Below are 14,254 nucleotides of genomic sequence, written 5' to 3'. Positions count from 1 at the left end.
TTATTTCAACACCCAATAATCCTCTCTATTCACATCTGAAAGCAAAGGAACCCTTTTGTGCATTCTGGAATGGCTCCATTTGTATAACCACAAATCTTTTGTCTGTTTTCAAATGAAAAGTGAAGCACCTACCACTCAGATAGAATCAGAACATGTGCTATGGAAATGCCAAATTAATTAATTAAATGCCACACCAAAGGTGCAATAAAAATTCTAAGTGCTTTATATAAATAACAGCCCCTAGGACTTTACAGCTGTTAAATTAGCTACAACCTTTACTTGAATTATATAGGCCTGATCTTCAGTATTTAATTAAGTTTTTCCTTGTGCAATAATTTTCAATATGCTTCTGTTGAATTCAAGAGTCGGTTGAAATACTGTACAAAGGAAAAAATGTAATTTAAATTGGAAGATTGGTGCTACATGCCTCAAACAAAGGCTATTCTCTGGAAAGTACAACGAGCACAATCACTTGGTAAGCTAGGCTCTTTCAAACCAAATGGCTTTTAAATGCAAATTCACAGACCTAGCAGTAAGGAATACCTACAAAATTGGCAAGTACATCCTGGAATGAGGGAATCCGGAGAGGTATTAGTATCTAAATGAAAACCTATCAGCACAGGAACTTCTGAGATGGTGTTCCAACAAAACGGGTTTATGCGGACTTCAGGCGCAGGTTCATCTCTTGTAGCTTAGCCCTTTGTCTGAGTTATTAAAGTGTAACGTTTGTCTCTGAGTCTTTATATAGGTAGTGCCAGGAGGCAGGTATCTCCAGAGGCTGATGCAGATATTCAAGAAGTTGAGTCACCCACTGAAGGTCTCTGTCTTTCCCTGTTAAGCTCAGCTTTGATGCATTAATTAAGTTTCCTTAAATGAGTCAACTAAATCTGGGCCCATGTCTTTAACAGTGAGGTTGACCATTAGCTGAGATGTCTGCCATAGAGAATGGTGTATTTTTGATTTGATATCTTCAGAGTAAGATGGGATGGTTTTGTACGATGAGCCCAGAAACGAGTTACACATTGGTCAAGGACAAGTCACAGAATGGACTACAGAGCTAAGGCATACGGTATGAACTGTGGCATACAGCAGTCCAAACTCTTGATGACTAAGAAGCAGTAAAGTGTGATCAGAATGGTGTGGATTTGTCTAAATCCTTTGCTCGTGCTGGCCAGTACTTTATGCACCAATCCAGCGCTGGTCTCACTGTCCTGCCTCAGCAATGTCCCCCCTCCCTCATGCCAATGAAAGTTGCATATCACTTCTGAGCAACATCCAATCCTAGAAAATACCACCTCAAAAGCTGATGGGTTTACACCATAAATCTCAGGAGGAGAAAAAGGAAATTTGGGCTAGAAATCTTCTGTCTTAGTCTGGCTCCAGCCACTGCAGTGCTGCTGTGTGTAGTCTCCACGGTGAGACGCAGCAGCTGTGTGACAGTGCACAGGACGGGGAGACAGGAATAAACCTGTTAGCAGGTTATCTCCTTCGGAAATACTGTCCTGCTGACAATAACTTTAATGCAGTGCTAAGAAATGGAATCAAGCACTCCTTCTTATGTAGCTTTTTACATTGCTTTTGTTTAGATTCACATATTTTAGACTGAATTTATCTTGGAGTCTCAGTCTGATTGATAACAATCTCCCTATTTTTAGGATTAGATTATTTTCCTATTTCATGGTCTTCTCTAATTGTTACCATAAACTCAGGAAATGCAAGTCATCAGTCACCCTAAACTGATTCTCACCTCCAAGAGTCCATTTCAGGAAACAATAACAAACTACATATAGTTAGCATATTCAGGTGGTTATTTCATGTGTGCTTTTAACATTCAGCTGGAAATATAATGCAAGGTCTACTGAAAGACATATTGCACAATGATACAAGACAAACAGCAACCAAGGCATATGGCAAAGTGGATTCTACCTTTTAAGGAAAAGAATTGTTCACTAGCCAGGTGAGCTGGGATAAGACTCCCAGTCTAAAGCAAAGCAAGGTCTGACAGCCTTTCAGTTCAGAAAGGAATAAATGGCTTCTGAGGAGAAATGGTGGTGCGGACTCTAAATCTGTCTGATGGTGTGATTGCAGAGCTCTGATGGAAGCTCTTTTATACCTGTGAACTCTTTGGTGAAAAACGTCTCTTCATGCTTTAGATGCATCTTGAAATATACGGCAAGCACAAAGCCATACCTCTTTGTCAGAAGAGAGCAAGTCAGCAGAATTTTTAACCACTTTGGATGCTGCAAATTAAGTATTTTATTTAGATTTTACGTGGCTGTCATAGGCAAAAAAAGAGCTTAAATTGTGAATGCTAACAGGAAGCAAATAATTGGGTGTACTTCTGTCTGCAAGTCAATGTTTGAAAGTGAATTTTTGCACTCCCAAGCAGAAACCTGCTACCTACTAGATATAATAGATATTGCCTGATTATAAATTTTTATAATGCCTGAACTAAAGAAAAGTGGCACATCCTGAATCCTCCTATTAATAGAGATGAGACAGAAGCACCAATTAGGAGGCTGAACAGGGACTGAGCTTCTGCACACAAGCTACATAGACTGGGAAAACCAGGGGCTTGAAAGAAGAGTTCCTGAAAAGAAGACATGGTCTTGGAAAGAAGAAAGGGGCCCAAAGGTGGCAAAGCTTCTGGCTGGAGGAAAGATTGTGGAAGCTGGGGACTGTCCTAAAGATGGCGAGATACAATGAGACCTATGCAGGAGGATGTCCGAGAACCTTGGCCAGTAACACCCAGTGCTGATAACTGAGCAGCAGCACAGCATGAACAAACACAAGTTTGTCCCTGGCATTCCTGGGCCAGCAGTGACCTCCCTGCTCAGAAAGGAAGTCGAGACCCACTAAATGTAACAGTGGGAGAGAGCGAATGAGTGTGAGAGATAATCAAGTAGGATAAAAGCTATAATGTTGTTCATTCTTGAATAACCCCCGGTACCCAGATCTACTATCTGGGTTTTTGTCAAGTGTGATTTGAATAAAGGAATAATAACCAGCTAAGCACCTGGCAAATTTGTTAAACAGGGTCCATGGACACCTTAAAACATAACACAGGTCCTCAGTAGCTCCTCCATGATAGTCAAAGAATGTGTCCCTATCTGAGATATATGGGTCAGCCTGCACATGATGGGAGAGGCAGGGCCGCTCTCCATTGCTGGTGCCTCCCTGGAACCTGGTGAGACAGTGGAACACGCAACTCAACAGGAAGAGTTTCACAGAAATAGAAAGGTGCAAACTCTTCCTTTTCTGAATTACTAATAATGTTATATCTTTCATACAGCATTTAAAAGCCCTGCATTTATGGGAATACAATATAGCTATTGTAGTTCCAAAAATATGACACTAAAGCAAATTGTGGAAAATATTGGTTTAGACTTCTTAATGGATCCACAAGGGATCTGTTTTCTTATCAGAGGTGGATGACAGAACTGCTGGTTTATGTCATGATAATACTTGAATTTTGGCCACATTTTTTTCAAACCATTCTGTCTGTGCCAATTCTGTGTTGCCTACTGTGAGGAGTCCAAAGCCAGGAGGCAGCTGGCCATGTGGTTGCAGGCTGACATTCAGCACTACTAGTGTGTGAGACGAGACAGTGAATTCTCATTGAACCTGGGTGCCACAAACTACACTTGGGAAACCATTTTTACAATGTTCAAAAGCCTCAGCAGTACGTGTGCAACACAGCAGCATATCTTACAGCTTTGAACTCTGCAGGTCTCCAGTTCTACATGCTTTGATATGCAATGAGGTCATAATATGTGTTTATGACAACAGTGTTCACCAACATGAGGACTGTGATATCAAAGTTGAAATGTTTTGACTTCACTGCATGATTAAACATCTTGAGAAAAAAAAGAGTTATAGAGGACTATCATAAACCTTTAAAGTGTATTTCTCACATAAAGATAAAGGTTACCTCTAGTATGTTGCCTCTGGAAACGTTCTGCCAGGTTGCTATAGCAACCTCTGCTATGTAAATTAGCAAGAGCTTTATCACAAGATTTTTAGATTGTTGGATTTAGAAAAAAAAAATTGGGAATAAGAGCTGACGTGAAAAATAAGCTGGAGAAGCATCTAAAGGGACCAATTAGCAGCTAGTCGTGGTCCACTGGCAACTAGATACTAAATGATTTTTTAAACTACTGCCCTAAAATGTCCATCATCTGTGAAGAACTACAATTTTCGACATTATTTTATTTTCCCCTTACACAGTCTGTACTGGCAAAGGTGGTGGCACTTAGGATGAAGAAATTCCCTTTTAGGCTTAAAGCCATTTTAAATAATCCTCTTATACCACAGAACTAGAGAAGTACAGAATTACAGTATCTGTAAACTTAAGACACGTAAAAAAACTAAAAGACCAAATGAGGAACCATGGAAGGGGAATACCTAATTCTAAGAGTACCCCAAAGCTGTTGAATGCTCTGAATTTGTGAAAATCACTGGAAGGTCATTTTTAACACTCTGCTCTGCTTACAGATTGCTCATTAAAGTAGCAATGTGACTGTCAGGGGATTCTTTTTCCAATCAGCCTCTCCATTTCAAAATGGACCATGAATTTCTTCATTTTCTGTGTCTGATCCAAAGTACATTGAAAGGCACCTGCTGACCTTAGTTGGTTTTGAATTAATCCCTAGTATATTTAGGGATGATCAGTTAGTTTACAGATAGTGATGACCTACTGGGTCAGAGATCTCAAGCCTCATTAGTGTTTCTCAGTGAAATTATTAAGTGTGCAGATGGCATAAGGTAAAATGTCATATCCTTGTTTCCAAGAGAGAAACAGACCAGTCAGAAAACAAGATAAAATGCAGGGGGGAAAAAGGAGTTTCTTCTTTTTCTGTATAAAAGCAATATGTCTGTGCTTCTCTGATGATAATTTCCCATGTTAGCTATTGCTGTAATTGACACCAAGATATTACACAGCAGTAAATGGAAAAGAACATATTGACCCTCGTGAATGGGTTAGCAGATGACATGGACACCATGAGCAAAAGGATAGGTGGCTCAAAGAACTATCTGTCTGATAACACATATTCATTTATGAAACATTTGAAAACTCCTATATTTAGATCATTTGAGAGCATAATGGAATTTTCCTCAATAGAAAACATTTCAGTTGGAAAGCTTATGCTGAACTAGCTCTTTCAAAAAAGTCTGTTTTTCATCAAAAATAAATCCTTTAAAGGTATACTTTAGTGTTTTTGCTAAGAATTGAAAAATATAATAAAAAAACTCATGAGGGAGAGGAAAAATGAAATATATCAACCACTTTTCTAGTGAAACAATTTGAAAAAAATGTCTTCAATAAGTACTTGAATAGAAAATAAAAGCTGATATGTGTGCATATCCGTCTTAATGATGCATGAAAAAACATTCAGATACAGAATTTTGGGTTAGGTCATGATAAATGCTAAGTTGCTTTTTTCAGAGAATTTCATAGGGAATTATTTTTTTAAATTTTGTTTTTCCACTACATATACAGGTTTTGCTACATCATTTTTTTTCCTGAAATATAGTATGATTTAGATTATACACCTACACTAAGAAGAAAAATGCAAGCATTCAACACAAAATTTTACAGTAACATTTTATTTATTTATTTATTTTTCTTAACTTACATGTTCAATCTGCTCAGTAGTAATATTGTGTATACTAAAGATCTCTCCTGCTATTTTAATTAGAGGTTGAAAATAAAAAATTTTCACTTGATTATTTTATATCACCAAGGAGACTTCTAGGAAGGGAAAAAATGGGTATTTCTGATATTTTAAGCTTAAAAAAAAAATCATATTTTTGATTATCAGAAAGACACCAAAACTTACAGTGAACCTTTTTTTTGTTTCCCTCCCAAGTCATACGTACATGAAATTTTCATCTTAATGAAAAACTTTATCAACATTTATCTATTACTATTGTCTATTATTATTGTCCATTTTGCAGCTATGGTTTCTTATTTCCTGTAGGATCCAAATATATGCCATCTGCATATCAATAATCTTATAAATTCAGACTCCAATTGGTAAAGATTTAATCTATTTTTAAATATGGAAGTTAAATTTAGTTTTGCTTTTTATTCTTTAAAAAGATTATCCCAAAAGTACTCTTTTATTCTCATTAGATATTAAAGGATAAAACTGGATTGGAAAGAAATTAGATGAGACTACAATCTGGTGTCTGATAAGAAATTCTAATTTTTCAACTTGCTGCTTTGTTTGTATACCAGACTATCATAATAAAGAAGAAGAGGAGAATAATCAAAAAGTAAAGAAAATTTTAAGGTAAAAGAAAACAGAATACATTCTTCTTATTTTTTATTAAAAATGTAATAATGGAGAGAGAGACATTTTCCACTAGGCACTTGGGTGAAAAGACAAGTCAGAGAACTTAAATGCTTCAAATCTTCATCAAATGACTTGTGTTTTTTAAATAATATCTCAGCATAGAGGGTTTTGGAATTAGAAAGAATAGGCTAGAAAAATGTCAGGAAAATCGGAGTGGAGGACTTGTTGGTATCAGGATTGAAGTTGACTGACAGCAAGATGAGTGAGACTGGAGAAGGAACTATAGCTGTGAGATTTATTGTGACCCTTTAGAAAGATACCAGCATACAGAAGACGAGCATCATAAATCACGAAAATCACATTTCTGAGCACATCAAAACTAGGTTTATGTTTCAGTCAGCAACAAATCAAGGATGATAATGTTTGTCGTCATCTATGTTATCATTCATGACATCTGATGACATTTGCCAGGTGATAGCATATGACTTTGGTTTGGTATACCACAAGCTGAAACCCAGGTGGTCTGTTTTGGTGTCAATCACACTGCATTTCTGTCCTGGGATGGGTTTCAGGCTCACTGGATCCCTCTTTAATATCTAAAGTCTCTACATTTTATTCCTCTCTTCCCGTTTCCCCATGCCACTGCATACATAATCATCTCATATCTGTGATAGCTACCCTGAATCTCATTACAAAGTCAGGTAAAGCGGAAATCATGGCATACCATAATGTTAATAAGCTAAAGTAGGTTCTGACTACATCTGCATTCTATTTGCTGTTTAGATATGCAAGTAAGAGATGTTCTCAGCTAATTATTTAAAAGCCATAGCTCGCTCTGTTGCTCAAGGTTCTCACTGAGCCAAAGCCCAGAGCAACCAAACAAAGGCAGTGCAAATAAAGACAGCACTAATTCCTGCTTCCACACTTTGAAGAACACTTCCTGTCAACTTCGTATCCTGTATGTTGCGAGTCATAATCTCCTTTTGTGTAGGGCCTCATAATCGATTTTGAATTAATGTGATCAGTGATCCTCTGCAGGATGGGCTCCTGAAGCGTGAGTGTCTGCTGCTTATTAGTAGAGGTCTTCATGCAGGACAGAAAGCTGAGAGAGGTGCTATGCTTAGTTGATTTAAATATTAAACATTCTGTTTGTGACATCCTTTTCCCTGACTGGAAATCAATGAAGCTTTACTGCTGTGAAATGGGAAGGCTATCTTGACAAATCAGGTCTTTTCTGTGCGCAATTTAATTAAAACAGTACAATGAATTATACATAACCGGTGAACAAGATATTTTACATGGTCATAGAGCTGCAGACGAGATTCAGTAGGTGACCTACAGGCTCAGATCCTCCTTGATGCGTAGAGCTCCAACTCTTATTGTGGATTATGATATCCAGCAGACCTCACTGCTCTCCTTGGATCAGGCCCCTGAAAGCACTCCCTCTGTTTCACAATCATATCAATTCATAATATATTCTGTATGTAACAGAATAACATGTAGGATTAACAACTCCCTTTTCATACACATAATTGTCTAACAACTAAACAAAGCATTTGTTACACCAGTAAAAGGGTAAAGTTGATAGCAATGTATCATTTTCTCTCCTTGTTTCTGCTTTGATATAACAAAGATAATATCTTTAAATAAAGACAAAAACAATTAAATGTCCCATGATTTAACATACAAACTGAATGCTATCATCTTTGTTTTTACACAAGTAGGACAAAGAACTCTGACCTAAGGTCCCACTCTGCTAAGTCAAATTCAACCACACAATAAGAAACCATAGTGGCACAAAGTGCTAGATCTCAAAGGCAGAATCACCAAAGAGAAGCTGGAAAGGATTATTATTAACCCTTGGTTACAGTTTGAAACCTGAGACATAAAAATTATCCAAGGATTTTCAAGGCTTTGTTTATACCCAGATACTCAAACCAGACAGGGAAGGCTCAGAATTACTGAGTGAGTCTCTGTCTTAATCACAAGATACTTCTAGTTCTGAACTGCTGCGTAGCAACTGTTTTTGAACTCATTTCTGGAAATCTAATTTGATACCTTACTGAAATGATTCAAGTTCTGGACAGACATGATGTTAGCCCTTCCAATTAGAGCAACAAATGATGCAGGTGATTTTATTATCATCTGCTCAGGGATGACTGCTTATGTGTTTTGACTCCTGATTTCACACAATTGGTGCTACTTTTACAATAAATGGACTTATGAAATAATCCAGCACTAATCTTTCAATTATAGACATGTTTTATACCTAACACAATAGATCTCCAGACCCGACGAGGTTACAGTAATTTTTACAGTAGAAGTAATAAATAATATGATATTATCAGTATAAATTGGGGGATAGCAGATTACCTTTTTTTTTTTTTCAGGAGACTAACATTTCTCCTTCCATAACTCTGAATTCATAATATATGTTATATAATTTGTTACATCAAACCACTTCTGCAGTAGAATGCCTAGCTGTGCTCTTAAAACAAATTGTTTCATAGGGGAACAGTGCTCTCCAGTGATCAAAGAAAGGAACTGTTTTAGTCCTAAAACAGGTGTGGTTTCCTTTATTTTCTAAGCTTTACCTTCTTTTTTCCACAGTGATTAGTAGGATTATTTTCTACATACAATATTCACATTTCCACTTCAAGGATTTTTTTCCCTTTTCTTAATGAAATATGTCTTACAAGGCTAATTGTTTTACACACAGTTCTCCTTGAAATTCCCACAGCTCTTTTTTTAACACTGGTTTTAAAAACACAAACTTACAAAAACTGAAAGCATTTCTTGGCTAAATCACATGAGTATTAGCAAAAGTTATTTGCAAAACTAGTGATCCTTTATGTTCATGAAAATTGTAAACCTATGACTCTAATTAGTCATGAAATTTATTGGAAGTATCCAGTGTAGTTTGTTTTACATTTTATTGGGAAATAAATTCCTGGAGGATTTTCAGCTCAGGAACTACAGAGAATCATGTATAAAGTTTTGCTAATAACATACACTCAGAAATTAAGAGAAAATAAGTAGGATAAATCTTTGGTTTCATGTTATTCTTGCCGTTTTGTAAGAGAGATATTAAGAATGTGTTAGATCTTCATTGTTTTATGTCAATACACTTTTACTTAAGCTAGTAGAAAGATAGGATAAGACTCATCTTACCATTTTATCCATCTACAAGCTAGATGTCTGGTAACCTTGGGTTTCTGCTGTACTCCATGTAGAGAAATAGGTACATCGTCCCTTTCTAAGAAAGGTGAGGTGAATCATCCTCCAGAGATGACTGTTAGCTCCAATGAATACGGAATGGGCCTAGAGTACTAGTGCAAATGTCCATCCTGTAGACGATGGTGACTAGTTGAGATATGTCTATATCATGCTGGTAGACATGAATCAAGATCCTAGATTCTGGATCAACAAAATAATCCACCAGAGAGGAAAAATCCTTACTAAAACCAGATTCTAAAGCCCTATTTTGTAAAATGTGGTTTAAACAGTGAAACAGAACAGATCCATTATCACACTCTTTTTTTGATGATCTCTATCCACAAGCAAACATACATGTCAGTACTCATTGATAAGATGCAGTATTAATAATGACACAACATTACAGCCTAGAGCCAGGCAGTTCTGCAGAAATAGGAAAATGTTCCATGCAGAAGCTGTCTTCTGGTTACCTTCAGTGACTCTGAGCTAATGAGCCAATTCCTTTCACATCTTCAGTCTCTTGGAAGCACGGACATCTACTTGACAGTTTGTGGTTGTCTTCTAAATAGCAATGACTACATAGTTTTCTTGTTTCTTAGGATCAGAACCCAGATACAATGTCTGCATTAGTGCAGCAAACTAAGGGCGGATCTGTAGGACGAAAAGACTGGTGATGAGGCCTCAAAGTCCTCATTATATGCACTTCAGTAAAGTTTACCTCAGTCTGATTCCTGTCTGACCCTACAGACTGAATGACCATCAGTGACGGGATTGAACTAGCTGTGCTACTGACATACTTTCTCAAGCTTAGCTTCATCCAAAACGAATCCAGTCTGAGTACCACAATGCAAACTCTCCATTGCAAACTGCTCTGCAATGTAAAATAAAATGAAGTGAAAAAGGATGCTCAGGATATTTGTTGCTGATCTAGACTAAGTAAATACTAATGTGGACACACTAGAAATTGCATGGGTATTGTTATACTGTGTCTTTAAATTGTCGATGCAACATGTGCAAGCCATCAAAATTTGCAGAATGGTGATACTCCTCTTAGTATATACAAATATCTATTCAAAAACCTTTTAAGAAACAAGATTAAAATCCAAAAATAACACACAAATACATGTATGTCTTCCTGGTTTTGGCTGGGATAGAATTAATTTTCTTCTTAGTAGCTAGAATAGTGCTGTGTTTTGGATTTAGTATGGGATTTGGTTTGAGAAGAATGTTGATAATATCCTGATGGTTTTATTTGTTGCTAAGAAATCAAGGACTTTTCAACTTCGCATACTTTGCTAGTGTGCAGGTGCAGAAGAAGTTGAGAGGAAGCATAGCCAGAGCAACTGACATAACTGGCCCATGGGATATTCCATACCATATAATGTCATGCTCAGTATACAAAGCTGAGGGAAGAAGGAAGGGGGGATGTTCAGAGTGATGGTGTTTATCTTCCCAAGTAACAAATACACATGATGAAACCCTGCTTTCCTGGAGATGGCTGAACACCTGCCTGCTGATGGGAAGTAGGGAATGAATTCCTCGCTTTGCTTTGCTTGTGTGCACAACTTTTGCTTTACCTATTAAACTGTCTTTATCTCAGTCCATGAGTTTTCTCAGTTTTGCTCTTTCAGTTCTCTCCCTCATCCTACTGGGGGGAGCAAGCAAGCAGTGGTGTAGTTTTTAGTTGCTGTCTGGGGTTAAATCACAACATACATGTATTGCACAATATCTTTGTTTTGCAGAGGGTATTTCATAGAATCATAGAATCATAGAATGGTTAGGGCTGGGAGGGACCTTCAAAGGTCATCTAGTCCAACCCCCCTGCAAGGAACAGGGATATCTCCAACTAGATCAGGTTGCTCAGGGCCTCGTCCAACCTGGCCTTGAACGTCTCCAGGGATGGAGCATCCACCACCTCTCTGGGCAACCTGTTCCAGTGTTCTACAACTCTCATGGTAAAAATTTTTTCCTAATATCCAACCTGAATCTACCTCCCTCTATTTTAAAACCATTACCCCTTGTCCTATCACAACAGGCCCTCCTGAACAGCCTCTCCCCATCTTTCTTGTAGGCCCCCTTGAGGTACTGGAAGACCGCTATAAGGTCACCCCGGAGCCTCCTCTTCTCCAGGCTGAACAGCCCCAACTCTTTCAGCCTGTCCTCATAGGAAAGGTGCTGCAGCCCTCTTATCATCTTCGTAGCCCTCCTCTGGACCCTCTCCAACTGGTCCATGTCCTTCTTATGTTGGGGACTCCAGAACTGGACACAATACTCCAAGTGAGGTCTCACGAGGGCAGAGTACAGGGGGAGAATCACCTCCCTCGACCTGCTGGCCACGCTCCTCTTGATGCAGCCCAGGACGCAGTTGGCCTTCTGGGCCGCAAGAGCACATTGCCGGCTCATATTGAGCTTCTCGTCCACCAGTACTCCCAAGTCCTTCTCCTCAGGGCTGCTCACGATCCATTCTCCGCCCAGTCTGTATTTGCGCCTGGGATTGCCACGACCCAGATGTAGGACCTTGCACTTGGCCTGGTTAAACTTCATGAGGTTGGTACGGGCCCACCTCTCTAGCCTGTCGAGGTCCCTCTGGATGGCATCCCTCCCTTCCAGCGTGTCGACGGCACCACACAGCTTGGTGTCATCGGCGAACTTGCTGAGGGTGCACTCCATGCCACTGTCCACGTCACCGACAAAGATGTTGAAGAGGGCCGGGCCCAACACGGACCCCTGAGGGACGCCACTCGTGACCGGTCTCCACTTGGACATCGAGCCATTGACCACTACTCTCTGAGTGCGGCCATTGAGCCAATTCCTTATCCACCGAGTGGTCCATCCATCAAATCCATGCCTCTCTAGTTTAGAGAGAAGAATGTCGTGCGGGACAATATCAAAAGCTTTGCACAAGTCCAGGTAGATGACATCCGTTGGTCGACCCTTGTCCACCGATGCTGTCACCCCATCGTAAAAGGCCACCAAGTTGGTCAGGCACGATCTGCCTTTGGTGAAGCCATGTTGGCTGTCACCCACCACCTCCTTGCTCTCCATGTGCCTTAGCATGGTTCCCAGGAGAATCTGCTCCATGACCTTGCCAGGCACAGAGGTGAGGCTGACCGGCCTGTAGTTGCCCGGATCCTCCTTGTTCCCCTTTTTAAAAATGGGGGTTATGTTCCCTCTCTTCCAGTCATCGGGGACCTCGCCAGACCGCCACGACTTCTCAAATACAATGGCCAGTGGCTTGGCAACTTCATCCGCCAGTTCCTTCAGGACCCGCGGATGGATCTCATCAGGTCCCACGGACTTGTGCACCTTCAAGTTCCTCAGATGTTCCCGAACCTGCTCTTCAAGTACAGTGGGTGGTGGTTCATCCTCACAGTCCCTGCTAGTTCTTTCCACAGCTTGGGTGGTAAGACAAGAGGCTTTATCAGTGAAGACTGAGGCAAAAAATTCATTGAGTACCTCAGCCTTCTCTATGTCCCGGGTGACCAGAGCACCAGTATCCTTCCGGAGGGGGCCTACGTTCTCCTTGGACTTCCTTTTGTCCCCTACATACCTATAGAAGCTTTTCTTATTGCTTTTTATATCCCTTGCCAAATTCAATTCCTTCAGGGCTTTAGCCTTCCTCACTTGATCCCTGGTCACTCGTACAGCTTCTCTGTATTCCTCCCAGGCTATCTGTCTCCGCTTCCACCCTCTGTAGGCTAACCTCTTCATTTTCATTTCTATAGAAAAGTTACAGTTAAAGATCTTACGTGCAAATGTTACTTTTCCTACTTCACTCACTTTTTTAAGATGATTTGAAACATGTTAAAAACAGACTTTGTGATGTCTGCCTTTAAATCTATTAGACGGTTATCCACATTACAGAGCATAACTAACAGGTCGTATATTCATTTTCTGTCTGCTTTGCGATGTTACATACAGTGTCAGCTAGAAAATATGATGAACATTTAACATCTGCACTGCCAGTTTCACGAACTCTGCGTATATTTTTTACAGAACCTCTTGCCTGCTTCTCTCCAAGTGAGAAATGTTCCACAATGCTCGTAAGAATAATATATGGCAACAAGCTTGTGCTCTGTAGATCTAATGCATTTTAGTTGGCAGTAGTGTATTTCAAATGTCTTTGTATACACAATAATGCTTGATGGCTTGAACTCTAGTAAAAAGAACATTTTGTGTGATCAGTCTGGAGACCTAGAAAAGACTTTGTATGACTAACAAAATTATGTCGTTTTCCTAACCTATTAGTTATGAAGAATGTCTTTTATTTGCAAAGTCAAGATTATATTTCCAGATATTATAAAGATGGCCTTTGGAAAAGTAAAGCTGATTTAGCCATGATGTTCTAGGGACAAAAAAAAAGAAGCAAGATTTATGGGATGAGGGAAGGATATGAGAGGCAAGGAATATGATCTTTACACCCATACTTGCAGCCCTCACACTTATTTTCTACCTCAGATGAACTGGCATAGTCTAGCTGCATTCATACTTTTACCCTCCAAAACTGTGACCACAATCAATTGTTTCCTTGAGAAAAATCCCAAGCCCCTGCAACATCCCACATTGTATCTAGCTATTTTTTAGGGAAATGATCATGAGTCCATGGCCAGAAGTGTCCATGTTCAGACCCTAGAGGGTCCATTCTAACAACTTAACAGAAAATACAATCATATAGAAAAGCCCAAGTCTACACCTGGCACTGCTTAATTTTGAAATATAAACTTATCTGCACAGTGATA

This window comes from Tauraco erythrolophus, chromosome 3 (genome assembly GCF_009769465.1).
Source record: "Tauraco erythrolophus isolate bTauEry1 chromosome 3, bTauEry1.pri, whole genome shotgun sequence".
In the NCBI taxonomy this organism is placed as follows: domain Eukaryota; kingdom Metazoa; phylum Chordata; class Aves; order Musophagiformes; family Musophagidae; genus Tauraco; species Tauraco erythrolophus.
The sequence above is the reverse complement of the archived record's forward strand: the minus strand, read 5'-3'. Positions refer to the sequence as shown.